This window comes from Lissotriton vulgaris, chromosome 1_1, assembly GCF_964263255.1.
Source record: "Lissotriton vulgaris chromosome 1_1, aLisVul1.2, whole genome shotgun sequence".
NCBI lineage: Eukaryota > Metazoa > Chordata > Amphibia > Caudata > Salamandridae > Lissotriton > Lissotriton vulgaris.
Window position 1 is genome coordinate 1096784718 of NC_141685.1, and position 26676 is coordinate 1096811393.

Sequence of the window (26676 nt, forward strand, 5' to 3'; positions counted from 1 at the left end):
GATCCACATTCTGTCCATCACCTGTTTTGTTTGCAATAAATTCATTCACAACACACTGGTAATAACAGCTGGGGTCATGTTTTGTACTTCTCTAGATTAGTTATCTCAGGTCCCTAACTTATATTTCACTTATCAGAGTTCTTTCCTCTGGTCAATAGACCATTAGTTGAACTAGTTGATGGTGAAATGACATTAGATTTCAATATACTTACACATTGGAAATGATCAGTCAGGATGTATTTTCAATAATATCTCAGATTAATTTCATGTGAACCACATACAAAGTACAGAACAAACCCCGTTTCTCATAGGAAGGAAAATTCCAATAATCAATCACCATGCATTCATTTATACTTTACAATGACACTGCATGGAAAGGAGAGGATAGAGAGAAAAACACATAAGCGCATGTACAGATGTATTTATAGCTACCTAGAATGGTGTGAAAACCAACTCCCAGGCCTAGGAATTGGTAGGGGTTCCCCAGGAAAGATCTGGTGAACAAAGACTTCAGGACAGGAATTGGAACAGGAATACGTACAGGACAGACAACTTCTCTATCACCAACGCTTTCGTAGCACCCCTCTCTGACACTTTCTTCCTCCTTGAGATTCTTCCACGATCTTCTTGTAAATGAATTTGCTTAAGATAATTGGTTCAGCAATTAGATTCTTCTTCAGCTTCACTCGTCACTCTGACAGCATCCCAGTCTCAATTCTCTCCGCTTCTCAATGCTAACTAACTAATGCTACCTCAATTATACCTTCCTGTATGCTGGTACCACCCATTAATGTTTCAAACTTAAGAAAATACTAACTCTGATTGGACAGGCAAAGGGAGGTGATCATCACATCATGCTTACATATTACTCTTTTTAGTTAGCCTTTTGTTAATAAACCCATCTCCTTAATTCTTTATTCAAACTTTATTTCCCACCCGCATTCACAATGTAATTGTCACAAATTATAAAAGTCTGCAGGTTCCCATCCATTTCAGTGGACTGTCGTTCCGGTTTTCAGGAAAGTATCTGTTCGCAACCTTGGACGATGTTCAAGTTGACATTGCGTCTTCCAGCTTGGTTGCACCACACATGTGTGGTAGAACGAGAGGGAATAGACTGGCTCATGATTCTAGGCCCATAATAAGCACTATTGAAAGAGTCAAAAAGACAAATGTTAAAATAAAAAATAAAAGGTTTCACTGTATACCACCTATCTCTACTCTAATCCCATTTATTTATTATTACTCTCTCTGTATTAGCATTAGTAAAATAGCTGGGTTTAGTTTTCCAGCAAGCAGGTGGTAAGCATGTGAGTTTCAAGCGGCCATTTTGTTAACTAATGCGCAAGTGCAGAAAGTTCCCTCCAAGCAAAAGGTACGTCATACTACGTAGATGCAGTAGACGCATGCGCACTAAAGATTTTCGGTTAGCGGCCATTTTAGAATTACACTCATATTATTTATTAATAAAACATATAGCCAAGATTCGTCTTCTCTCATAAATGTTGTGTAGTGCATTTTTTCCACAATACAGTTTTAATACGGGGTGAGAGGTTACATGAGAAGATTGTTTTACATGAGAAGATTTTTTTTTTAAGCAAGTATCTTTTTCACGAGTCCTTGCAACATCAATCCCCTCTCTGATGGCATTTTAAAGCCATCACAAATTACCCATTCTTCATCAGATGACGACTTTAGTATTTTTCACTTTCTTTCCCTTTTCCATTCTTGTTTTCATCCATGTTCTTTAATCCTTTCATTTGCTCATATAACTTGCCTTTCATTTCTTCCAACTGAATCTCTTCATAATTTCTTTTATTTCCTTTTCCATTTATCTCATATCTCCTTCTCAGTTTATTAGTTCAACACTTACACCATATTACTATTGATAACACTATTATTGCCATACCTACGTTAGGTAAAACTACTTGTACTAGGAAACTTTGCCCTATATTGGAAAACCAACTCCCTGCTGAAGAAATACTTTTTGTTAGTCTTTCCCATACATTATCAACTTCCAGTGGTTTCAATTCTTCTTGCATTTTTGTAATATTCTTTATATATCCCTTAATTTCTGTGCTTTTATCTGGAACATAAGTCCTTCAACATTTAACAGACTCTGCCCTCTTTAGCTAAGAGTATATCAAGTGCAAGTCGGTTTTGCAAAACCATAGACATAATTGCATCCATTTCTGTATTAATCATCAAGAAGCCTCCAGCAGTATCAGTCGAAAGACGATCAACTACTGTGGACAATTGACAGATTCTATGTGAATTTAGTACAACTCCCACTGAAGGTATCAATGCACTGAATATGTCACCTATAATTTCTGAAAAACTAGCTCTCTTGCTATGTGTTAGTCCATTAGGATTTTCATCGCTTCCAGGGATTCTCTTTACACAATAGATTTTTGGAAAAACAATTCCAAAATAGCAACTCCCATACCACCTGGCAGGTAGCTTATAATAAGCTTTATTCACACACACGTAGTAAACTCCAGGAAATACTGGATCAATTCCCCCTTTTAGTCCCCAACCTCCCAAAATTAGGAAGCTATGTTCACATTCACTGGAACCACTAAATTCGTTATTATAATCTGTCTTTAATCTTTGGAGCCATATTTTCCCTGTCTTTACTAAATCTAGGGCCATCGCAGCATGTTCTTTGCCAGCTGTATAAATTCCTTCTTTCTCTGCCCATGATGGAATATGATGTTTCTGTTCATCAGCTTTTCTTTGGAAATCGTGCCTCCTTTCCTCAACTAAATTCAAAAACATTTTCTCTTCACATAATAATAATAATAATAATAATAAAGTTTGTAAAGCGCCTGGTTACACTGTACTAGTGTGTCCCCGCGCTGTAGGACGGCCACGTAAAGCCACTCTGCTGCTAATTCTGCCCACCCGGCCATATCAAAGCCAGCCCTAGTCTTTAGGAAACAAGTGAGTTTTTTTCTCTTTGCGGAATGCCAGCTCTGACTTCTCCATCCGGAGCCTCAGAGGGAGTCTGTTCCACTGTTGAGCTGCCAGGACACGAAAGGAATGCCCTCCCATTCTTACTCTGCTAAATTTAGGAACCTGCACCAGCCCTGCCCCGCTAGATCTCAATTGACGGGTCGGTGGTACGGGGTAAGCAGGTTGTGAAGGTAAGTGGGTCCTTTCCCTTGTAAGATACGGTGGCCGACACAGAGGGCTTTGAATGTCACATGTTCCTTGATTGGAAGCCAGTGCAATGCTTTCAGTGCTCTCTTAGAAGAGGCTCTTTTAGGCATCATCAAGACCAGACGGGCCGCCACATTTTGTATGCGCTGCAACCTCTGAATGCATTTAGCACTGGCTCCCAAATATAGGACATTCCCATAGTCCAGCCTCAATGTTATTAATGCATGGGCCATGGTCGTCCTGGCTGTCAATGGCAGCAAGTCCAATGTCTTCCTGAGGACCCTCAGGGGGCCAAAGCATGTGCCTGTCACACGTTTGGTTTGGTGCTCGAACGAGATCTTGTTATGGAGCCACACCCCTAGGTTCCTCACTTGATCGCTGGAAGTGGGTAGAGAACCCAGCGCTGGAGGCCACCATGCTGAGGTCCACACTGAAGGAGCCTATAATGAACATGTTAGATTGTCTTTATGTGCCTTTTCTATATTTAATGATTTCATTGTTAAGAAAAATTTACCCATAAACTGTGCATCTAAACTACTACGTACTGGATTCATATTCATTCTGATAGGAATTTCTGTAACTACTACATCTTTGTTAGAATAATAATATTGTAATTTTCCTGTTCTATAAAATAAACTTGACAATATGCTATATGAAATACCATATGTTAGTGGTAAATGATGGTACGTTACTCCTTCTGATACTGAGGCAGGTAACTTCATACAAACAACAGTCACTAATCTCCATTGTATCTACATATTGAAACAACAACTTTTAAAAAAACGTTTAAAGAGGTATCATTGTCAGTTAGTGTGTGATCTAAATCTATCTCATCTGATGCTTCTAATTCTACTCTATCTCCTTTCATGTTAGCTGTCTTTTCATTAATGTTAGTGTCATTCTTTGTATCTGTTATCATAAAATAAGGAACTGCTATTGTTAAAAATAGCCAAACTAGTATCACTAATAACAAACTACATATACAAACCCTACAACATCTTTTTATACAATTTCGTTTTGGTCTTTCTGTAAATCTGGTCTCAGCCATTTTGATTCAAGAAGATTTCTCTTCTTTCTTTTAGTTTGGAATCAGAATCTTTTGAGTACTTCAAGGAGGCCTCACTTCCCTTTCGTCAATCTGTTCTACGTTTACTTCTTCATCTAATTCTTCATTTATATCTAGATTCTCAAACTCTTCAAGGATCACATAGGGCAATTTAGGTCCTTTGAACTTATTGTTTAATACCTTCAATCTTGAACTTCTACTGATGTTTTTAGTAATGGACTGTTCAGCCTGAGTTTGACTTTGAACTTCATTTACTTGTTTTGGATCTTCATTTATTGTTTTCAAACAATATTTTAACCTTTTGACCCCCACCCAGCCAATTGTCACCTTTTCTGACCCTTTTAACTTGCACTGCACTTTCACCTTCTTGGTCTCTTTCAAAAGCCCTTTTATTTTCGTTACGTTGTGGCACAACTTGATTTTCTTCGTCTTCTGAGATCCTCTCTACATTTCCTTGTTCAGGACCTGCCTATGTGACTTTTTCTGCCTGAACTCGTTCTTCTGTCTCTACCTGTATTTGCTTGGGTACTCTTTCAGAGACCTCTTTTCCTTCTTCTTCCCAAACTTGTTCTTCTTTTCCCCACTGGTCCTGTTCAGGTCTTACTACAATTTTGTTTTCTGCCACTTGAACGTGTTCTTCTATATCTATCTGTCCCTGCTCAGGTCTTTCAATTGGTCTGTTTGCCTTAGTATGTTCTTCTATACCTGTCTGGTCCTGCTCAGAATCTCCAGTTTCTTTGTTCAATTCTTGCTGAGCATGTTCCTCTATTCCTGTCTGATCCTCACTATTCTTTTGTTCTTCTAATTTTGCTCTACTCTGTGTTTTGCTGAAGACCTCAGTTATGTCAACTATTTATATCCAGTCCTCCTGACTTGTGCTCGGTTGTTCGTTGTCAAACTCTCTAGAGTCTCTTGCTCCAGAATCTTCAACTGTACAACCTTCAGCAACTTCAACTGTTTGTGTCAGTTTTGGTCTTTCCTCGTAATGGGCTGGCACCCTTTTTGTATGGCTGGCATGTACCCAGTTTGGCAGGCCTGCACACTTCACTGCTGTGGTAGTGACTAATATGACTTGCCATGGCTCATCCCACCTTGGTGCTAGCCACAACTCTCTGGTGTGGTTCTTTCCTACCACCCAATCTCCAGGACTCTAATCGTGTGCTTGAATCGGCTGCCTGGTCACTGCGTGTTCTCCAACCTGGTGAGAGATAGAACGCACTAGGTCAGCCAATCCTTTGCAATAATCCAATACCAGAGCATCAGTTATATACAGCAATCTATGTCCTGGTATAAATGCTTGATTCATTGCTCTTCCCATGATAATCTCATGGGGACTCAGTCCTGTGTTTCTGTCAGGAATACTTCTGAGTCCTATCAGCACAATAGGGAACACATTTGGCCAACTCATTGAAGTGGATGCACACACCTTTGCCAATCTTGACTTTATTGTGCCATTTAATTGTTCTACCACTCAAGAAGCCTCTGGGCGGTATGCACAGTGCATTTTCAGTTCGATCTTGAATGCTTCACAGATTATTCGAATTATTTCATTGTTAAAGTGAGTTCCTCTATCTGATTCCAAAGTTACTGGAAAAACAAAACGTGGAATGAGTTCCCGCTACAATAATCTGGCAACAGTGATACTGTCATTTCTTCTTGTGGGGTATGCGTCCACCCACTGTGAAAACAAACAAACAATCACAAGGACGTACCTCCATCCCTTGGATGGAGGTAGTGCTATGAAATCTAGCTGTAGCCTCACAAATGGTCACAATTCTTCCCCAACTGATCACTGTCTTTCTTCCTGGTTTTATTTGTTGACAAGTTAAACCTCTTTGTCAAAGACTTTCTGCGACTGCCCTAAATCTTGGATTGTACCAATCCTGTGTGAATTGTCTTATCATAGCATTACTGCCTACATGTGTGTCTCCATGGTACATTCTCGCCATTTGTGAGAGAAAACAATCTGGCATAACCATCATGGTACACCCACACAACAACTGCTTCCCTTTGTTCACAACCCTGCTTTATCCAATTTTTCTTTTCTGTTTCTTCCACTTCCTCCTGCAACTGTCTCACCTCTTCCCATGTTTCAAAAACTGAAAATGACGTAAGTTGGCAGCTGACTTCACTTGTTTCCATTTTTCTGTTTTGTTGACATATTGTTTCTAGCACAATACTGAGCAACCTGGTCAGCGTAACGGTTACCAGCTGTCACTTTGTCATTACCTGACTGGTGAGCAGCACACTTGACCACTGCTAGTTCTTTTGGCAATTGTATTGCTTCCAATAGTTCTTTCACAAATTTTCCGTTTCTAATAGGGGATCCTGAAGAAATCCTGTATCCCCTTTGTGACCACAATTGGCCAAAATCATGCACAAACCCGTAACCATATTGGCTATCAGTAAAAATGGTCACTCTCCATTTTTTCCCAATTTTGCATGCTTTAATTAAAGCTATCAATTCGGCTACTTGTGCGGATTTTACACCAGGTAAGACAGAGCCATCAACAAATAACTCATGTTCTGGCTCTTTCAATAGTTCTTCCTGTGTATCAGGACGTGGCTTGGTGCACATCTCGGTAACATCTAAACAGTCATGTTCTACCTCCTCTTTCACTTCTTCACATTTGGGGTCTGGTAATAATGTAGCTGGATTTACCATAGAACACTTGATTACAGTCACATTTTCGGTTCCCTGAATTATTCTTTCGTACTTAGTCATCTGACTAGGGGTACGATGCTGAGTTTGAGGTCTCGTTAATAGGATCTCGACCGAATGTGGAACATATACCTTCACTGGATGTCCCATCACAATTGACTCACTTTGTTCTATGCACATACAGGTATCAGCAACTGCTTTTAAGCAGCCAGGTAATGCTGATGACACAGGATCCAAAGTAGTTGAAAAATAGGCTACTGGACGTCGGCTTAATCCATGTCTCTGGTTTGAGACTGAGAGTGCACCTACGCGGCGATCCGGAAGCAGGCAGTCGTACGAGGTTTTTCCCTCGGAACAGTTGTGTTTTTGGGACACCTACCTGCAGGGCGCCATGTCGAGTTTACATCCTTAATAAACTCGCTTATGTTTCTCGTGTTGTTGGGATCCCCTCCACACATGGCGATTCTATTGGAATCCGGTGTGATCAGTGAATTGGTACTTTGACCGAACTACGACTTGACCAATAGCAGGACTGGTAGCAACATACGTCCTGAAGAAGGTGGTGACCTTCTTGGCACAGTAAGTCGGTCGAAACATGTTGACAATAGCGGTATTAGGAGGGTTGTTTTGAGAACTTTATTTTTCTCTTGGAAACACTACCCTTCCTTTCTTTTCTTTTAATCCTGGTTGTGGAACCTGTTAATAAAGTTCTGTTTGGTATCCCCTAACCAGTTTTACACATTTCCCTATTAACTGCACGTGTTGCACACCAACTCCAGTCACAGGGTGACATTCACTTATCACATTTTTGTTATGTATATATGTTGTTTGGTTTTGTATTTTGTCCTGTGGTCTTTTATGTTTAAACCCCTCCCCTATGCTCCGCCCAGAGTGTGGCTACACCTTGGCGTATTGTAAGCAGACCCGATGATGAAGTGGGTTGCTTTGGGGTTTCCTTTGAGTCTCTCCACCCCTCTATGTGTGTATAATTGTGATTCAGGGGGTTCGGGTGGTTGAGTTGTAGATACGGTTGACCCTCTCCCCTTACTTGTGTTGTATGACTGAGAGTGCACAACCTTCTCTCTCACAATAAACAGTGAAAATTCTTTTGTATAGTCAGGCTTTGTTATTTCACGAAAGCTTCTACACTTTCATCATCCCAAACTATTGGGTCTTTTACTCTTTTTCGTGTCATATGAAATAGGGGTTTTGCTAAAAGGGAGAATCCTACAATCCATTGTTTGCAGTATCCTACACCCAAAGAAACATTCTGAGTTTGAGGTAATTGCATTTGTCTTATTATTCTTGTTCTTTCTGTGGTCACTTTCCTTACTACTCTTTCTATTTGGTGACCCAAATATTTCACTCCTGTTTTGCAAAATTGTAATTTTTCTGGAGAAACCTTGTGATCTCCTTCAGCCAAATGATTTAATAGTGCAATTGAATCAGTGACACAATCATCTCTGCACTTTGATGCCACAAGTAGGTAATCAATATATTGCACTAAGATTGATTTTCGGGGCATAACTAACTTTTCTAGACATTTTTTCAAAATCTTATTAAAAATAGATGGACTCTCTGTATACCTTAAGGAACTTGATTCCATGTCAAAATACGATCCTCAAATTTAAAAGAAAAAAGATACTGGCTGTCAGGGTGCAAAAGAATTGAGAAAAAGGCTTGGCACAAAACAATTACAGTAAACCATCCAGCATTCCAGGGTATCTGATACATAATCACTGCTGGATTTGGTACTACAGGACAACATGGTACTACAATTTTATTGATTTTCCTTAAATCTTGCACTATCCTGTACCTCCCACTAGGCTTTTCTGAGACCTCTTATAGTTGAGTTACAAGGACTGCTCATTATGTCTTTTAGTTTAAATCTGTTTTTATTCATTTTTGAGATTGACTTCTTACATAAAAGACAACTTACAGTATGGAAGCCTATCATACATTTGATCTACTGTCAAGAGCAAAAAGGACATCACGGTTGAGCAGAGACAGATCAAATATTCATGTCGGTGATAGCATTGACTCAATTATAAACCGAGCCTTTCCATGTAATTCAGGTCAGCAAGGAGTAACATATATTTCACAATGGATATTAGAGAACGGAAGATCTCAATATCCTGAAGGGCTAAGAGAAAAACATGGAGGAGTACACCCTCCTAGTTTATGATATCAACACACGTTAAAGTACTCCACGTCTAGTTCAGTCATAAAGACTAAGAATCTGGACAAGAAAATGGTGGAAAGTCCCTCGCATTAACGACCACTAGAACAGTGATAGGGGAAAAGACCTATTTTTGTTTTAATTTCCACCACACACCCTTGTGGTGTCATGCTTCATCATCAGGACACCGCAACCCCTATAAGTCGCGGTGGGCTCAACCAATATTTCAGGGAGCACTTAAATAATACATTTGGCCAGGGGGATAACAATTAAAAGTCCATTGGCAGACCCCAGTATACCTTTATTTTTGGGTCTGACAGGGATAGTAAAATAATAGGACAATAGGGTCATTTGAGATATTATGGTCCTAAGACCCTACGTCCAACATGTTTCAGTCCCTTAGGTGCCCAATAGTAATCGGTGCTGGACTTTCTACCCTGGTACTAGCGATATCGCTCTTTTATAAAAAAATAAGTTCATTTCATTTTTAGGTCTCGCCTGTCGATGCGCATGCGCATCGAGCTTGCGAGACTATGGGGGCTTAAACAGTCTTTAACCAACTTGCAAGGAATCGTGGCGATTCCTTGCAGTGCCCGTGAAATTCAAGCTCAATGCGCATGCGCATTGAGCTTAAAAGTGCGTGCACATGCCCCCAGCCGCCTGCCTTGCATGTCTTTTCCCTCAGGCGCACTCCTCCCACACCCCCGCTCCGCCCCCTCCCCTGCCTGCCGTGACGCATTTCGAATCGCCGTCTGTTCCCTCAGCCGCACTCCAGGCCCCTGCTGCTTTCACACCCTTTCCCCGCTCCGCCCCCTCCCCTGCCCGCCGTGTCGCATTTCTCCTCCGCCCTCCCCTTCTCTGCCTTCCCTCCGTCTTGTTTTTTTTTTTTTACCCGCTCCGCCCCCTCCCTTTTCCCCGGAGTCACTGACCAGTGGACTCTTCACCTCTATGAACAAGGTACTGTTTTAAAAAATATATTTTACGGCACTGCTTGTTTCCGGCAGCTGGTGTTCATATATTTTCTCCTTCAGGGCTCACCGCTCCTGGGAAATACGAAGCACCTGCACTGCTGCACAACAGAATCGCTCTTACACAAGGTCTGATTGGAGAAGTCTCTTGGGTGTGAACCCTGGAGGGCATAGTACAAACCCAGCATACCTGAATTGGTGGAAGTGAAAGCTGTGACTGGCAGTTTCATGCTAGATTAAAATAAAAAAACGCAGCGGCCTTAATCAAATGAAAACTATTGCAAGCTGTACGCAGAGCTGAAATGTGGAAACTCAAATTCGTTTCAGAGAACAATCTCTACATAAACAACCCACTGTAGCAAAGGCAGTAAACAACGAGTTATCCGAGTTACCCTTCCCTTCCGAATGGCTCTGTTCAAGAAACTCGTGTTGGCATACTATTCTATCGTCTTTCATGCCGCAAAAGAAAACGTTTTTAAACGCTAAATTGTGCAGCAGTAACCCACTAAGAAAGATAACCCCTAAGCGGAATGAAACGCCCTACGGCTCAACTTACGTCGCTTGAGACTCCCTCTGAACTTCCCCACGCGTCGAGGCGCACGCGCATTCTGGCTGTCACAGCCTGAGCCGTCAAGTCACAGAAGTGGGCGGGCTCGTGAGGTCACGCGCAATGTGATCCATCTTGAGGTGGGATTTTCGCATGTTGTGTCGATAGCTGTCAACGGTTCTGTGAGGAAATGGCGCCAATGTCTGGCGGGCATGTGGCTCAGCTGTTGCTTCTCAGCCTCGCGGTCCAGCGCTCAGGTAGTGGCTTTAAGGGTGTCGAGGGAAAGAGAAAAGGAGGGAGGCATGCAGCTAGTAGAATCTCTGGAGACCATAGTAAGCTCTGATGTTTAGATATCTGTAGTTATTTATCGCGCAAAACCTTTTCTCTTTAGTGCTTTAGATGATCTCACTGGATTGAGGGGCGTTTATTAAAAGTCTCACTTTTTAAACACGGAGTAAGAAATGTTACCGCTCCCTGTCATGACGAAAATGCCACCAGTGAACAAATAAGCATGTCAGTTGTCATGTGTATACTATATGTGGGCTAGATTCTTACTATAGATGGAGCACCATTATAATCTGTTGCAAGAAACAGAAGAGGGTTTTACCGTACGTCCTAAACTCATGTATTTGAAGGTGGTTTTGTGATTAATTGGAAAAGAAGGCTTGATGAAAGGCAATATATTCATAGGATCACACATAGGACCCATAGGACCCACTCACCCTCACACACCCTTACCCTCACCCCTCACCCTCACACACCCTCAGTCACACTCACACTTCCTCACCATCACACACCCTCGCATCCTCTCACCCTCACAAACCCTCACCCTCACCCACCCTCACCAACCCTCACACCCTCACCCACCCTCACACACCCTCATCCTCACACCCTCACTCATCCTCACCCCCTCATCCTCACACACCCTTACTCACCCTCACACCCTCACCCCCCCTCACAACCCTCTCACCCTCACTCAGCCTCACACCCTCACACACCCTCACCCTCACACCCCCTCACTCACCCTCACACACTCACACACCCACTCACCCTCACCCTCACACCTCCTCACCCTCACACCCCTCACCCCACTCAGTGCTACAACACATATTGTGTTACAATAGGTGTCACATTTGCGAAAGATAAAACTATTGGCATTGTAAATAACAAAGCTATTAATTTTGCTATTTTCAAAACAAGCACATAAATAAAAAATGTGTCCTTTACAATACCAATAGCTCAAACTTTCCTAATGCGAGAACTATTGCATTGCTGTGCTTCTCTCCCCTGCTGCACTCTCCTGCTCTCTAGAGATTTGGCCTAACGACCAGAGCTGCCATGTAAGTCACGTAGATACAAAACATGTTGCATTCCAAATGATATAGGTGTCACATTCGCGAAAGTTATAACTATTGGCATTGTAAATGACAAAGCTATCAATTTAGCTATTTTAAAAACCAACAAATAAATAAAATATTTTTCATTTACAAGACCAATAGCTACAACTTTTCTAATGCGAGACCTATTGCATTTCCAATGCTTGTTGCACCCAGTGGGCTTGCGGTAACATTGCGAGTCTCGCGAGACCTTGCGGACGAGCCCGGGAGTGTTTGCAGACATGGGTTCCCCTTTTAAAACTCTATTCGCGCTGTCTATAATGCTGTACAGCGGTCGGGATTCGCGCCGAGTAGGTTTGAAGCAGGGGGAGACCAGTCAGGACGTACGTTATTGTGGCATCTCCGATTGCGAGATGTTACTTTCAACGATTTCATTATAACGGAGTTTCCGTTTTTCTGTATTGTTTGTTTCTCTTCATGGCTGTACACTGGTGTGCCTTCACCTTCCCAATGGTGTGGTGCTACTTGCGTGCGTTTTTCTACCATGCCCGAATACAGGGCTACCCCCGTTTTGCGTGATTCCGCAAGAGTCAGTCTCTATTCCAAAACGGGGTATGAATTTCACAAATCAGTTTTAATATACAGACGGACCGATGAACGATTGTAAAAGGACATGAGTGTATAACTTTGTAGATTTCGGGGCACTTGGGACTTAAGTATACTTGTTATCGGCTATTTGCCGGCGGATCACACAGGATTTTAACCAATGGGCCCCTTATATCCAAAATGATGTATGGGGATTGTGTTGAATGTTTAGATGAATACATGGTTTGAGAAATGACCACATCCTTTGGTGTATCAGAATTAGCAGCAGAGGAATGTTAGACTATCACAATTGCTGTTTTTTGATATGGCCGATATTCATGCCAATGGTGGGTTGATAATTGTCCCCTTTTTCTTAGTTCTTTCTTCTTTTTCTTGTCTCTCTATTCTGAGATGGAGTGATTCAACAAAAAAAAATATTTTGTTCTCAACAACGGAGCAGCTATCTGCCCTTTTTAAATAGTATAGGCCAACACCCCTCATTTGTTCTCGAGGGGGGGACGTAACCCTGAAGAAAGTCCAGCACCGATTACGATTGGCACTGAAACATGTTGGCCGTAGGGTCTTAGGACCATACTATCCCAAACTACCCTATTGACCTATTATTTTACTATCCCTGTCAGACCCAAGAATAAAGGGATACTGGGGTATGCCAGTGGACTTTTAATCTTTATCCCCCTGGCCAAATGTATTATTTAAGTGCTCCCTGAAATATTGGTCGAGCCCACCGCGACTTATAGGGGTCGCGGTGTCCCGATAATGAAGCATAACACGACTAGGGTGTGTGAGGGAAATTAAAACAAAAATAGGTCTTTTCCCCTATAACTGTTCTAGTGGTCGTTAATGCAAGGAACATTCCACCATTTTCTTGTCCAGATTCTCAGTCTTTATGACTGAACTAGACATGGAGTACTTTAACGTATGTTGACAGCTAGGAGTAACACCATCGTACATTTGTGATGTGGTGCCAGTAGTTCATTGTACAGAGTCTCTTAAAGTCCCTCAGTGCAGGCAAGCGTACAGATGTTAAAGATAAAGACAAAACCAACAAAACTCAAAACCAGTAACAGCAGCATAGTCCGACTTCTGAGTATACATTCCTTAGCGAGGCCCTCCCCTCCCCTTTTCCCATATCCCCCAGCGTCCCGTCCCGTAGTTTCCTGCCTGTCATTATCTCCGTCCATTGCCCACATCGGCTTCCGCCCTAGGCATCCATTGGCATGTGTGAATGTATGGGGCAATGCAGGTGTCTATTGATGGGCTATCTGTCGCGCACTGCAGGGGCATCCCCCCCCGCATCCTGGTCGCCACTTGGGACCGCTTCCGTGATGCGCACCAGGGCCTGGATTAATCCCTCCCATTGCGCTGCTATAAGTGTCTTTCGGAGCCCCAGTGTTTCCTCCCGGAGGATGGCGATTCCCTCTGCCTTGGCCCATGCTAGGAGCGAGTATTGCCATGACTGAATGTGTGGCGGGTCCTGCGCCTTCCATCTCTTAGTGAGGAGCTGCTTAGATACCACCAAACCCAGGTCCAGGAAACTGAGGAGACTTTTGTGGCTGGGGTCCTGCTAAAGTGGTGTAGTAGGTAAACAGGCCATTCAAAGGGTATACTACGGTCTGTGCAAATGTGCAGTGCCTCACCAACAGCCTGCTAGTAAGCATGTAGTTTGTGGCAGCTCCATAGCATGTGTACCAGCCCAGCCCCCAACTCCGCACAGTGAGGACACGCCACATCCGTGCGGTGAAAGTACCTATTGATCTTCTCGGGCATGAAGTATGCTCTGTGGACTATAAATAGTTGTATTTGCTGGAACCTCATATTTCTGGGAATACGCTTTGGGCCCTTTAGTATCTTTATCCATTCCCTCTCCTCCAACTGCCGCTCCAAGTCTGCCTCCCATTTATGGCGCAGTGAGTCTAGACTTATTGCCGCGTGTGTGCGAAGGGATGCCGCAAAACCATCGGATTAAGTGTCTGCCCGACCCCATAACGTAAAGGTACCGGATGGTGAGGTGTTGGGCCGGCTCCTCCTTCATGTCCCCCTATCTAGCGGTCAGTGTTGTGATCAGTGCGCGGTGTCGTAGGAATTGCCCCAGTGGAGGCCCCACTTCTTCAATCAGGGATTCATAGGGTATGAACATGATGTCCCGGTATAGGCAGTGCTTTAAATGGGCCGGTACTCACCGGTACTGAGTACTGGCACTTCTCAGATTCATCACTCTGAGTACCGGCACTTCTCTACTGCTGTGGAAAGTACCAGTACTCACGAAAAGTAAGGCTCATTGCCTATGCTGGTGAGCCGGAGTGGAACGTGTCTCTAGCAGCCAAGGCGCTGCTTCTACAGTCCCGATCTGATTCCCAGCTGAGCTATTCTGCAGTACTCATTTGAATAATGTCCAGGTGCTCACAATTACGCTGTGCTTGACAGAGCAGGGTCCATTCAGGCCCTGTGCTGTCAATCACAGTCACACTATCCTGCGCATTTGTGCAAACAAGTGTCAGATGACAGAGTTTTCCGAGGGAGTGGTCAAAAAGAGCATGATACAACGAGTCACAACTTTCATGGATAATGAGGCAATGAATGTTGTATTGATAGTGTAAATGTTATGGATGTATGAGTGAACAAGGGTGGATGTATGGATGAATGAATGGATAGATGAGTGAAAGATTGGATGGATGAATGAAAGGGAGGGAGGATGGATGAAAGGGTGGATGATGGATGAGTGAAAGGAGGGATTGAGTGAAAGGGTGATGGAATGAAAGGGCGGATGGAATAAAGGAGTGAAAGTGGACAGATGAGCGAAAGGATTGATGAATGAGCGAAAGGGTGGATAAAGAGATGGATGAGTGAAAGGATGAATGGATAGGTTTTGAGTTGGATGGATGGATAGGTTTGTATATGAAGGGTGGACAGACGGAACGGTGAACAACTGAATGATAGATGAAAGACAGAATAGACAACAGAATGTAAAGGTTAAATGGTGGACATCAGCAGGTAAATAGTAGGATGAAAGGATGAATGGATAGATCTATGGAAGAGACAAGAGATATCTTCTGAGGAGGGTCATGATGATTTGCTTCATTTGCTTGGTGCCATAAGAGCTTTAGTGCGACGTGGGGGTATTTTCAGTTTCTTCCTACTCATGTGCTGAAAAACATATGGTTTTGAATACTTTGCCATTCTCCGGGCCCTCCTATTCTGGATAAGGGTGTGGACAAGCAACACAAAGGTCCCACTGAAGGAAGCCATGGTTGAACTAATTGCATTGCATAGGCAAACTGGTCCAATCAAGTGGTTCAAAAAGATTAAGGATTGTTTTTTAAAAATCGTGTTGGGGCAGCTTTGGGAGGAACCTGGGACCATTACTAAATCTTTGATCCCTCTTGTTAAAAAAAGGTTCTGGGCACTGATGATCTCGGAAGGCATTGAACATTTTGCACATGGCACTTTAACCGTGAGGTTTTTAAATGTTAAAGACAGCTATGGCTTTCAGTCCTTCTTGGATGACATCGAGCCACCACAGGCATGAGCTCTGTATACCCAACTTAGATATGGAACGATTCCTTTAAACACAAGGAAAAGTAGCTTGGGAAATGTGGTGGTTAATGTATTGTGTCCATCCTGCCTTGCTGTACCCGAAACACTTGAGCATTTTCTCTTTTGCTGCCTGTCCTCTGCTGACTATACAAGAACCTGGATAGCCCCTGTTTGTCGTATGCTTTCTATTAGGTGTCATTCAGAAGCTATACGCCTTTTTAAATCCGATACCACACGTTAGCTTGTGTTTTCCATCTCAAGATTCCTGCTATTTGCGTGGAGGAGGAGGCTAAAATGTGTAATCTAGCCTACAAAAATGACGGTGTTAACATAGCCTTAATATGTCTAATTGGATGACTTCGCCTACTGTGTTTTACAGGAATTTTAAACTTTGTGTTTAATGGATAATTTGATAACTTTTTAATGTACATAACTGTTGTTTTGATGTGTTGTGTTTTTATGATGTCAATCATCATATTTTCTGATCGAATAAAACATATATATATATGGTTTTGTGCCAAGCAATAGCAATTAACAGTATGGCATTAAGAAGGTGCATCTATTGCAAAAAAAGAAAATGTTAACATATTATCACATTTCTCTTTCATTTTGTGTAATGAGTTAACTTGCTTTGTTTACATAAACACATTTCTCATGTGTTTTGGTGTATGCTGCAACTAATATAGAAGTCATGACGTATCATCATGTCTTGCCTTTAGCCCCTCCCCCTCACTACACCTCTAGCTCATTTTAATGAGTACCTGCACTTATTTTTTCCAATTGAAAGCACTGGTTATAGGTCCCCCAAGGTCTGTATGTCAGCTTCATGCCATGACGTGAGTTCCAGAGGAGTAAGCACCCCAGACCTACTGGGGTAGCCCTCTAGTGGAATGGCTGGTGCGTAGGGGACTAGCGCTCTAGTGAGGTACAAGCAGCGTCAGTAGCACTTATAAGCCACTGCCAGAAGGAGCGGGGTCGGTGCTGGGGCCCGAGAGGTCGGGTGGAAAAGTTTGGTAATGTAATTCAGAGAGAGGGGAGGGGTTGTGGCTGCAGTGTCTTCACGGCTTCTGTCTGCGAGCCAGCGGGCCACCCACTGCAACTGTGCAGCCAACTAGTAGCGTTCGAAACAAGGTGCAGCGAGGCCCCCTGATCAGTGGGTAAGTATAGCTTCGCTAACACTAACCTGTGTCATGCATTGCCCCAAAGTAAGTCCCTGAGTAGTTTAGTGAGTGTGGTGAAAAAGGCCGCCGGGACATATAGTGGGAGGCTAGCAAAGTAATACAAGAGACGAGGAAGGATCATCAGTGGGACCGTTTTCCAGAAGTTCAGTTGTGACTTTATGGCTGTCACGGCGCGTCCCACATTAACATTGAAGAGGTATGTTGGGTGGCGATATATCTGGATTCCCAAGTAGCGGAAAGTATAAGCTTTCCACTGCACTTTTGTACCCTCCAGAATATATCCTGGTTCCTGAGTGTCCCCCCCAAATGTGTAAAGGCAGGGTTTGTTGGCGTTTACCCGGAGTCCAGAAAGAGCGGCGAAGTTGCGCAATATGCGTTCTAGGTGAGCTGGAATATTGCCTACATCCCTCACGAAGACGAGGAGGTCGTCCGCGTACAACAACACCTGGTGTGTCGCATTTCCTAGGGGTATATCATCCCCTAGAATCTCTCGCAGAGCCGCTGCCAGGCGCTTGATTGCCAGAGCGAACAGGAGGGGCGATAGTGGACACCCCTGCCTGGTGCCCCTGCGTATGGGTATGGTGTCGGAGCTGTACGGTCCCAGCCGTACTCAGACTGCGGGATCTTTATATAATAGGTTGACCATCTGGAGAAAGTCCCACCCCAGTATATATCTCAACAGCACTGCTGTGAGGTAGCTCCACTCCAGACAATCGAAAGCTTTCTCGAGGTCCAGCACAAGACATCCCGCCCTGGGCCATTCCCTCGCGCTATCCGACGCCACCCTAAAGAACCTCCGTAGATTTTGTGATGTGCTTCGCTTAGGTACAGATCCGTTTTGGTCTTTGTGGACCAGTTCGGGGACCACCGGCGCTAGTTTCTCCGCCAACACCTTAGCAAATATTTTATAGTCCACATTAAGGAGCGCCAGGGGCCTATATGATCTCATGTTTTCGGGGTCCCTATCTGGTTTGAGCAGGGACACAAGGTAGGCCTCACGCATTGACGGGGGCAGTGTCTGTTCATCCAGGGCTGTGGAGTAAAAGGTGTGCAGACGCTGCGTCAGAGATTCCCGGTAGGCCTTGTAGTATTCGGCAGGTAGGCCATCCGGCCCGGCGTCTTCACAGACGCCATAGACCCGATCGACTCCCCGATTTCCTCTAGGGTAAGGGGACCATTAAGTGTCCCTTGGTGATCTACTGAGGCTATGGGCAGCTGGAGGGGTTCTAAAAATCTCTCCAGGACCGGGCCGGAGCAACGCCTATTGGATTGGTACAGTTGTGTGTAATGATCAGACAGCACTTTGTGTATCTCCCGCTGCTTGTATACTAGGGCTCCCTCTGGTGTGGGAATTGCTCTAATTGGGGCATAATTGTTCTCTTGTTTCCGCAGCCAAGCAAGTAAGCGGCCCGCTCTGTCCGCCTTAGCGTGTGTGCGAGCTGTGTAAGCAGTATAATTATGGCACCTCAGTTGTTCCATAAGTTCTGCATGCTGCGTCCTGAGGTTTTCCAGATGCCCTGATAATCCACTTCCGCCCTCCCCCTCACGCTCATACTGGAGGAGCTATGATTCTAGGCGGGTGAGCGACAATGTCAGGTGTTTGCGTATGCTCCGTGTGGCACCAAGACAGTGACCCCTGACAGCAGTTTTGTGGGCATCCCGTTGCATCAGGGCGGTACTCGCCATCCCATCATTGAGTTCAAAATACTCCAGAACAGCCATCCCTAGGGAAGCACGGAATTCTGGGTCTTCCAGTGCGGATGGCTGGAGTCGCCAGGTGGGTATGGAAGGACGACCAGGGTCCCAATTGAGCTGGAGCTTCAGGGGATTATGGTCAGGGTGCGTCCGCCCAAGGTATTCCGTCACCGCGACCAATGTGAGTAGTGACTGGGAGCCCACCACCCTATCCAGCCGCACGTGTAGGTCGTGGACCGCCGAGTAATAGGAGTAGACACGGACAGTAGGGTGTAGGACACGCCACAGGTCCAGCAACGCCCAGTGTGATAGCCAGTCTGTGAGTGTCTGCGCGTTTGTTACCGAAGTCATCTTCTGGAGGGGCGGGAAGGATCTGTCCGCGTGCACATCCAGCACCGTGTTGAAATCCCCACCTAGCAGCCAGGGGAGCCCAACGTAAGGGGTCAGCCTTGTGGACAACTGCGCTAGGAATGAGGGTTGGTCTACATTCGGGGCATAGAGTGAGCCGAGAAGTATCTGTTGGTCGTTAAGCATCCCCCTTACCAAGGTATACCTGTCTTCAGGATCTGTCACCACGTCTGTGTGAGTGAACAGGATGCCCGCTCTCACCCAGATTAATGTGCCTATTGCATGCGCGGAGTATGTCGTGCCATATATTTGACCCCTACAACGCCTACGCAACCTGTTGAGCTCCGGCTGTGTCATGTGTGTTTCCTGCAGCAGCGCGATAGCAGCCGAGTGTCTCTGGAGGTACACAAATATAGAGTATCGACGAGCCGGTGTGTACATGCCCCGTATGTTCCATGTGATTATGTCAGCACGTGGCATTTCTGATGAATTCAATCAACAGGGGCGCCAGGGACGGGGTGTGCCATAGGGTACTGGTATCAGGGACCTTCTTGGACGTTTCGGAGTGCTGCAACAAAAACATAGATAATAACGGAACTAATAGTAACATAACATCTGGGGCGGACATCTCACAATGTCCTTTCAAACCTCTGTAACAGTTAAGTATCACAAACTAGGTCAGTGAGTTGCCTATTGGGGTGCGCGTACTAGCAATGCTGTGTCATGGTCATCCCCCGAGTTTTAGTATGGTAGGCGCGCAATCTATATAATCGCGTCAGTTGTCAGGCAGGGCAAGTCGGTGGTAGGCCTTTATGTCGAATCAAGTGTGCATGAGTCCACTGATATTATGTGGGCTGTGGCCAGGGGCAGGCATAGTGGTACTGTAGCTGCTCTGCGGGGAATATGTATGCAGTGTGTAGCCCAGCAGACCCATCCCCCCACCCATTATCAAGCAAATGCAAAAATATCGACAGACAGTGTTCCACTTGCGTGTACTGTCTGTCAGGGTTCATCTTGGCTATAAGTCTTCATATTATGCCATCAGCAGTCTGTGGGGTTATCACTGGCTAGTTTAGATCCTCAGATATTTTGGTTGATGGCGACGAGGAGCCACTGGGTACCAACATATCTCCTGCATAGGAGTTTGGTCACTCTGTGAGATGTGGAGATCCTAGGGTTGTAACCGCTTCCAGGGCCTCCTTCCTTTCCCTCCGTATCTTCTCCTCACTCTGCTTTGCTGTCCCTTGTTTTTCGTTCCGTAGAGATCCTGGTCGACGCCGACGTCTGGTCCTCCTGCTCTCTGAGTTGACGCCATCAGAGCCTGAGGACCTCTCGCCCGTCCACAGTCCTGACTTCTCCAGCCAGTCCCATGCGTCTAAGGGTGAGTCAAAGAAGCGGGTCCCAGCAGCGAATATGGTAGCTCTAGAGTCCTGAGCTGGCACTTCACCGCCATATAGTTGCTTCTGCGCTTTTTCACCAGGGCGGTGTAGTCCCGGAAGAGCATAACTTGACTGCTGTTCACCTTGAGGTGGTTCAACTTGCGTGTTTCGTGGAGTATTGTGTCCCTGTCCCTGTAGTTAAGCACTTTGAAAATGAACGGTCGTGGTCTGGCGCCTGGCTTGGGGCTCTGCGTCGGCATGCGGTGGGCTCTCTCAACCACAAACTGCATTGACAATGTTCCTTGAGGTAGGAGGTCTCGGAGCCAGTGCTCCGTGAATTGCTCTGGGGTTCGTCCCTCCTATCCCTCCGGCAGGCCCATCACGCGGATGTCGTTGCGACAAGGTCTATCAGGTCCTGCAGCACAGCTGTGTGACTTTGCGTTACAGGTTAAAGCTCCTTCAATGTTTGATTGTGAGCAGCAACTGCAACTGTTGTCAGCCAACTTACGGTGGTCTGCGTGGAGTAAAGTGAAGTCCGAGGTGACCTTATCTATCCGAGTCTCCAGTGAGGTCCTGGTATGCTCCAGTGCACCGCCAATCCTCTCCACCACGGCGAGTACGGAGTCCATCTTGGCTGCCAGAGTCGCGGTCGCTGGTTCCGTCGCCCCTCACGTGCCGTCCGCTCACAGGGGACCCTGCTGTAGTTTGGCTCTCATCCTGCCCATGACAAGTTGCTGCGCCGTGGGCATTCGTGGCTAGTTGTCAGGGTGGAAATGCGCCGACTGTGGTATCCCCGCAGGGAGTTTCACTGTCCTATGGGTGGGTCAGAGGATGTGAGCAGGTGGACGCTGTTCATGGGGGCCTCTCTGCTGCTCACTTTCGGTGTGTAGGGTTACACATGTCCACGCAAAGGGCCGTCCGAGCCGTGGCTGGTTGCTAATAGGGCAGTACGCTTAGTCTCCCAGCAATGGCAGCTCAGTTGAGGTCCGCAATGTCAGTATGGCAGCGTGCAGGACCGGCACAGTTGCGTAGCGGCACCATCGAGGCCTGGCTCGTCAAGGGTGGCGACCAGTGTGGACGTTACCCACGCAAGCAGCAATGTTCTACGTGCATGAGAGTGGGAGGTTGCAGCATTGGCGTCCAAATAGTCCCTCTTCCGCGTGCCTTCCGGTGGATCAGTGTGGGCTTGATTCACAGGTGTCAACGAGGGGTCTTATGGGTCCCCGCGCTCGTCGCAGTTGCCCTCTGACACCAGCTTAGGCGCGGTCAAGTCTCCTCAGTGCGCGCCGGCAGTGTGTTTGCCACGCTTTGCCCGTCAGCGGGCGATGTGCTGCACGGTCTGGATTCGTGTGCACTGAAGGCCTCAACCGCTTCCGCGGGTCATTGATGCTTCTCCGGCTGCCCAGGCTCGTTCCCGCAGTTCAGGCCCCCCCGCAGCTCCGCAACCCTGTGGTCACACACACCCGCTGTGTCGCTCCAGGGGTCCCAACTCACTAGGGTAGACACTGCTGAGATTTGCCTGGGCGTTTAGTACACGCTGCTTTGCCTCAAGTCCTGCATTGGTCCCGACCCCCGTTCGCGTCACTTACTCTGCCTCCCCCCAGCCTGCGACAGTCTCCGCCCATCTCCAGATCATGGGCCTGCGGACATCAGCCCTGCGATGATTACTGCCCCAGAATGCAGGGGGGCGCATTGTGGGACAATCGGCAGGGCACAGCAGGGCTCACTTCACCAGGCCTCACTCCGTCACAGCTCGGGGGTGTTGACACCCTCCTCAGCCACCTCTGATGACGCCCAGCCCGGGCAAACACGACCTCTGGAGGGTAAATACCATCTGTTTATGCTGCAGCAGTTATGGCTCGGAACGGCGAAGTAGCGCGAGTGTGGGTCCCCCCTACGAGAAGGACGCCCCCGCTGTGCGGCCCTGATTGTGCCCGGGGCGAGTGGGGGTCTCCTTCTGCCGCAGGAGCCGACGCTCAAGTGCGGGCGGCCATTTTCCAGTTCATGTAAGCTGCACACGGTCTTGCAGCAGGCAAGGCCCTGCGCTTGTCACCCACGTAGTTGCGGTCCCGGTGGGTCAAGTGGCTCAGAACCAGGCTCATCAGTGCATGAAAGCCTCAGACGCCTGGTCCCAGTCCGCATTAACGTGGATGGCGCCCTGTCAGGATAAGTTTGTCGGATGATGGGGGATGGAAGACGGAGCGTTATGGATGTGGCCCCTCCCCTCATTATTTTCTTTAGAATGCCTAGTTTAACCATTCAATCAATTTCCAAAACTACTCCTGCTTTAACTTCTGGACTTATTTTGTATTGTCGGGTGTTCAGATAAACTGCACCTTCTTTCACAGTCACTTGTACTGGATCTACATTTGCCATTAGACCTATTTCTTTTCCAATAAAATCCCATACTTCTAGATTTACAGTCATTTTTAGTTCTTCTGGTAAGTCCTTCTCTTTCATTAATGAATACATTTCATCTATTTCGGTACCTTGCTTAACTAACATTATTTTATAAACCATTTCTTCGTCAGGGGTTTGGAAAGCAACACCATCTGGTCTGCAATAAATTGTGCAAATCATTTTACACAAAAGGTCTCTGCCTAATAAATTCACTGGACTTGAATCACATACTACAATAGTATTCATATCCTTGAAGGTTACGATTTGTACCTCCATAGGCTTTGTGATTGGGGTTCTGATCGGCTAGTTGGTAACTCCAACAACTTGAATAGAGTCTCCTGAGAGGGGTAGGTTTGGGATGTCTGCTGTTCCAATAGGAAAGTGATGTTATTACCTTCCACCTTCCCATCAACAAATGGACCTGACTAATCTACCGGCAAGGATGCACCAAGTACACATTGCTCATCCTCCCCTCACAGGCACCGTCATTCCATCAAAATATTTTCTTCACTATTATTCTGCAAAGAATATTGTGAAACCACTGAATTTGTCTTACCACTTCCTGGAAATCCGGCGTCCGCACTGTACTGTGCCTGATTGGCATATGGGCAGGTGGCAACTGACACTTCTGATTAACTACCTGCTGTAGTTGATTCACAAATCCCTCATTCTGCGTCTGTGGATTTAAATTTTGATTTGGGCCATTATAATCCTGAATATTTTTGCACTCGTTTCCGCATCCATGACAAGGAAACCTTTTCTTCGCATCTTCTCTGTTCATTCGCCCTTTCTATTTACCACCATTTGCCACATTATCACTCTGATTCTGTTCTTTTGTCTGTCCATCTGTTTGACCATCTAATTTTATTCCCTGTTGTTCTGTTAACTTCACTTGTGCCCACATCATCTTTTCTTTTAGTTTCTTATGTCTGTCTTCAATATCATCTCCACAATATTTAGCATACTTTAATATCTCATCTATCGTCTTACTTTGCCAACAAATTTTATGTTGTTGGATCATGTGACTAATCTCAGGTATTAATCCATAAACAAATCGATATACAAAATGTCCCATATCCTTATCTCCAATGTTTTCAAAACCACTATACTGCTTGAATACCTGCAGTACTCGTTCATAATAAGCATGAACAGATTCCTTTGGCTCTTGTGTAGTTTGATCTATTTTTACCCAGTCTAGCTCTTTTGGAGGTATTTTCCCTTTCAAAAGTGTAATTACTTGGTGATATTTTTTCATCACATCATCTGAGGGTGCTCCTGTTTTTGAATCTCTCTGATATTCTTCACTAGGCCAATCTACTGTGATTTTACATTCTGTCCACAAGTCTGCAGGCACCACTATATCAAACAGACCATCTAAATCTTTCAACAGAACCTTCGAAATTTTCACAAATCTTTCAACTTGTTTATACCATTCAACTGGCTTTTCTCTCAATTTTGGAAACTCGTTTGCGAAAGACAAAATATCTTGTTGACTCCATGGAACATGCACATATCCACCACCAGGTAATAATTACGCACTTATATAGCGCACGACTACCCGGAGGCATCTCGGCGCGTGTACGAATACCGCTGAGGAACCCTTCCTGGCCTTTCCCTGTGAGGAGCCCACTCCTGTGCACCCCCAAGGTGAAGTCAGGCATCCTCAGCGTTGTTGGGGCCGTTGTAGAGATTAAGCAAACTATTGCCCAGAGGTGCAGTGGGGCTCATGATCAGAATAGGCACCGAGGCAAGAATTATCAGGTCCGAGGAAATTGAGCCCAAGACCCGCCGAGGCGGGAATTGAACCCTGGTCCCGGCCAGACTACTGCATCAGGGTCTGCCGCTCTAACCATTGAGCCACACTTTTCTCTAGGTACCTCTCTCATGGGACACAATCTTTCCATCTTCCCTGTTTCTTTCATCATGTATTCAGTAGATGCTTCCTTAGCCTGTGCTTATTCCTTTTTCTTTTGTCACCTTACTCTCCACTTATCAAGGTCTCCCGATTTCTGTAAGATACTCAGTAATTCTTTCACTTGCAACTTTCTTCCGGACATGTTCATATTTTGCAAATCCTTGTCAGTAAAATCCACTCAGTAAGGCTTCTGTAATACCTTTGACCTCCCTATATCTATTCCCATCTCAGAGGATAGTTCTGTCAATTTCTCATGAAACAGTCTCGCATTTCTAGTTATACTTCTCCACACAAACAACAATTCTTCTTCATCATAGGTGTTCAATCTATCTATTACCACATTTCCAGCAATCAATTCTTCCAATTCTACCTTTAATTTGTAAATGTCTAATATTTTAGGTAGTTAAATCTGTTTTTCAATCCCTTGTGCCCATCTTTCTAAATCTTCTGGTGTTACTGATGTGGGACTCCTGACCCCCGAAGAGGTTACTGTCCTCCCTTCTTTTGAACTGCTAGGTACAGCTCTCTTTGGGGTTTCATTCACATTGCCTCTTATCGGTAGATCCATCACATTCACTGGCTTGGTCATCAGTTATTATGATTTCTTTTCTGGGCTTATTTAAAGGCATTACTGTAGCTGGTGGCTTTGGACAATTTACTTTATCTCCATATAAAGGAACAACAGAACCTGTACTTAACGGTGTGGTCAACGCTTCAGGATTTACATTTAGTTGGCTTATTTTATGTATTAATTCCTCTTTTTTATTTATTGCTTTTTTTTCTTTGTCATACAGTACTGTATTAACTGTCTGCTCATGCATAACCTGTGGAATCAATGGTGGTCCTAAGACTGGTGCACTCGGGTTAACTCTGCTTGGTCCTTCTTGATACCGTGGAGGGTTCTTATTGAAAATGTCCTCAAATAACTCATCTTTAAATTCACCATATCCTGTCATATTAAAATGTTTTATTACTTTTTCTTTACACTTACTCCCTGTCTGTTCATCAGCCATAAATACTGGATATAAGCCCTCTGATACCATTGCTCTTCCCCACTGTTTCATTTGTTCTTTACGTGACCCTGTGATATTGCCAGGGATCAATACTACCTTCTTTAAGAATTGGACACCCAACTGAGACTTCCAAAAGAAACTCCAGGAAAAAACCCACAATATTTAAAGGAGGGAATATTTATTGTTACCACAAAAGAAATGTGTTTAGGAGTTGATGTAGAGTCCCTCTATTGTCCACAGGTTTGGGTTGGTTGGGAAAATCGGAAATCCGGCTGAGCGTTTGGGACAAGGAAAAAAAAAACTGTCTCTGTTGCTGTTGCTTCTTTACACCGGGCTGTCTCCTTCCTGTTGTGTCTCTTCAGGTCTATTCGGGTATCACAGGGGAAGGAGTTTTGGCAGGACATAGCAGGAATAGAAAACAAGAAAATAAAGAACACAGGTTCAGCCTATCTGGCGGTTATAAAAGAAAAAAAAGAAATAGGGAAAAGTGCTCCTGTCACCTTTGTGCTCCTATGGTGGGGTGCCTAGGTGAAAGGGGGTTTCTTTCGTGGCTTCAGGGGATGTAACCCTTAATCCCCCTCACCAGCCACTTAAAGAAAAGAACGCAGCCCTGGGCACTTGCCTGAACCCACGACCCTCCTGGCCCGTGGGGGTGGAAGTCACAGCCTCTACTTCCACTGTGGG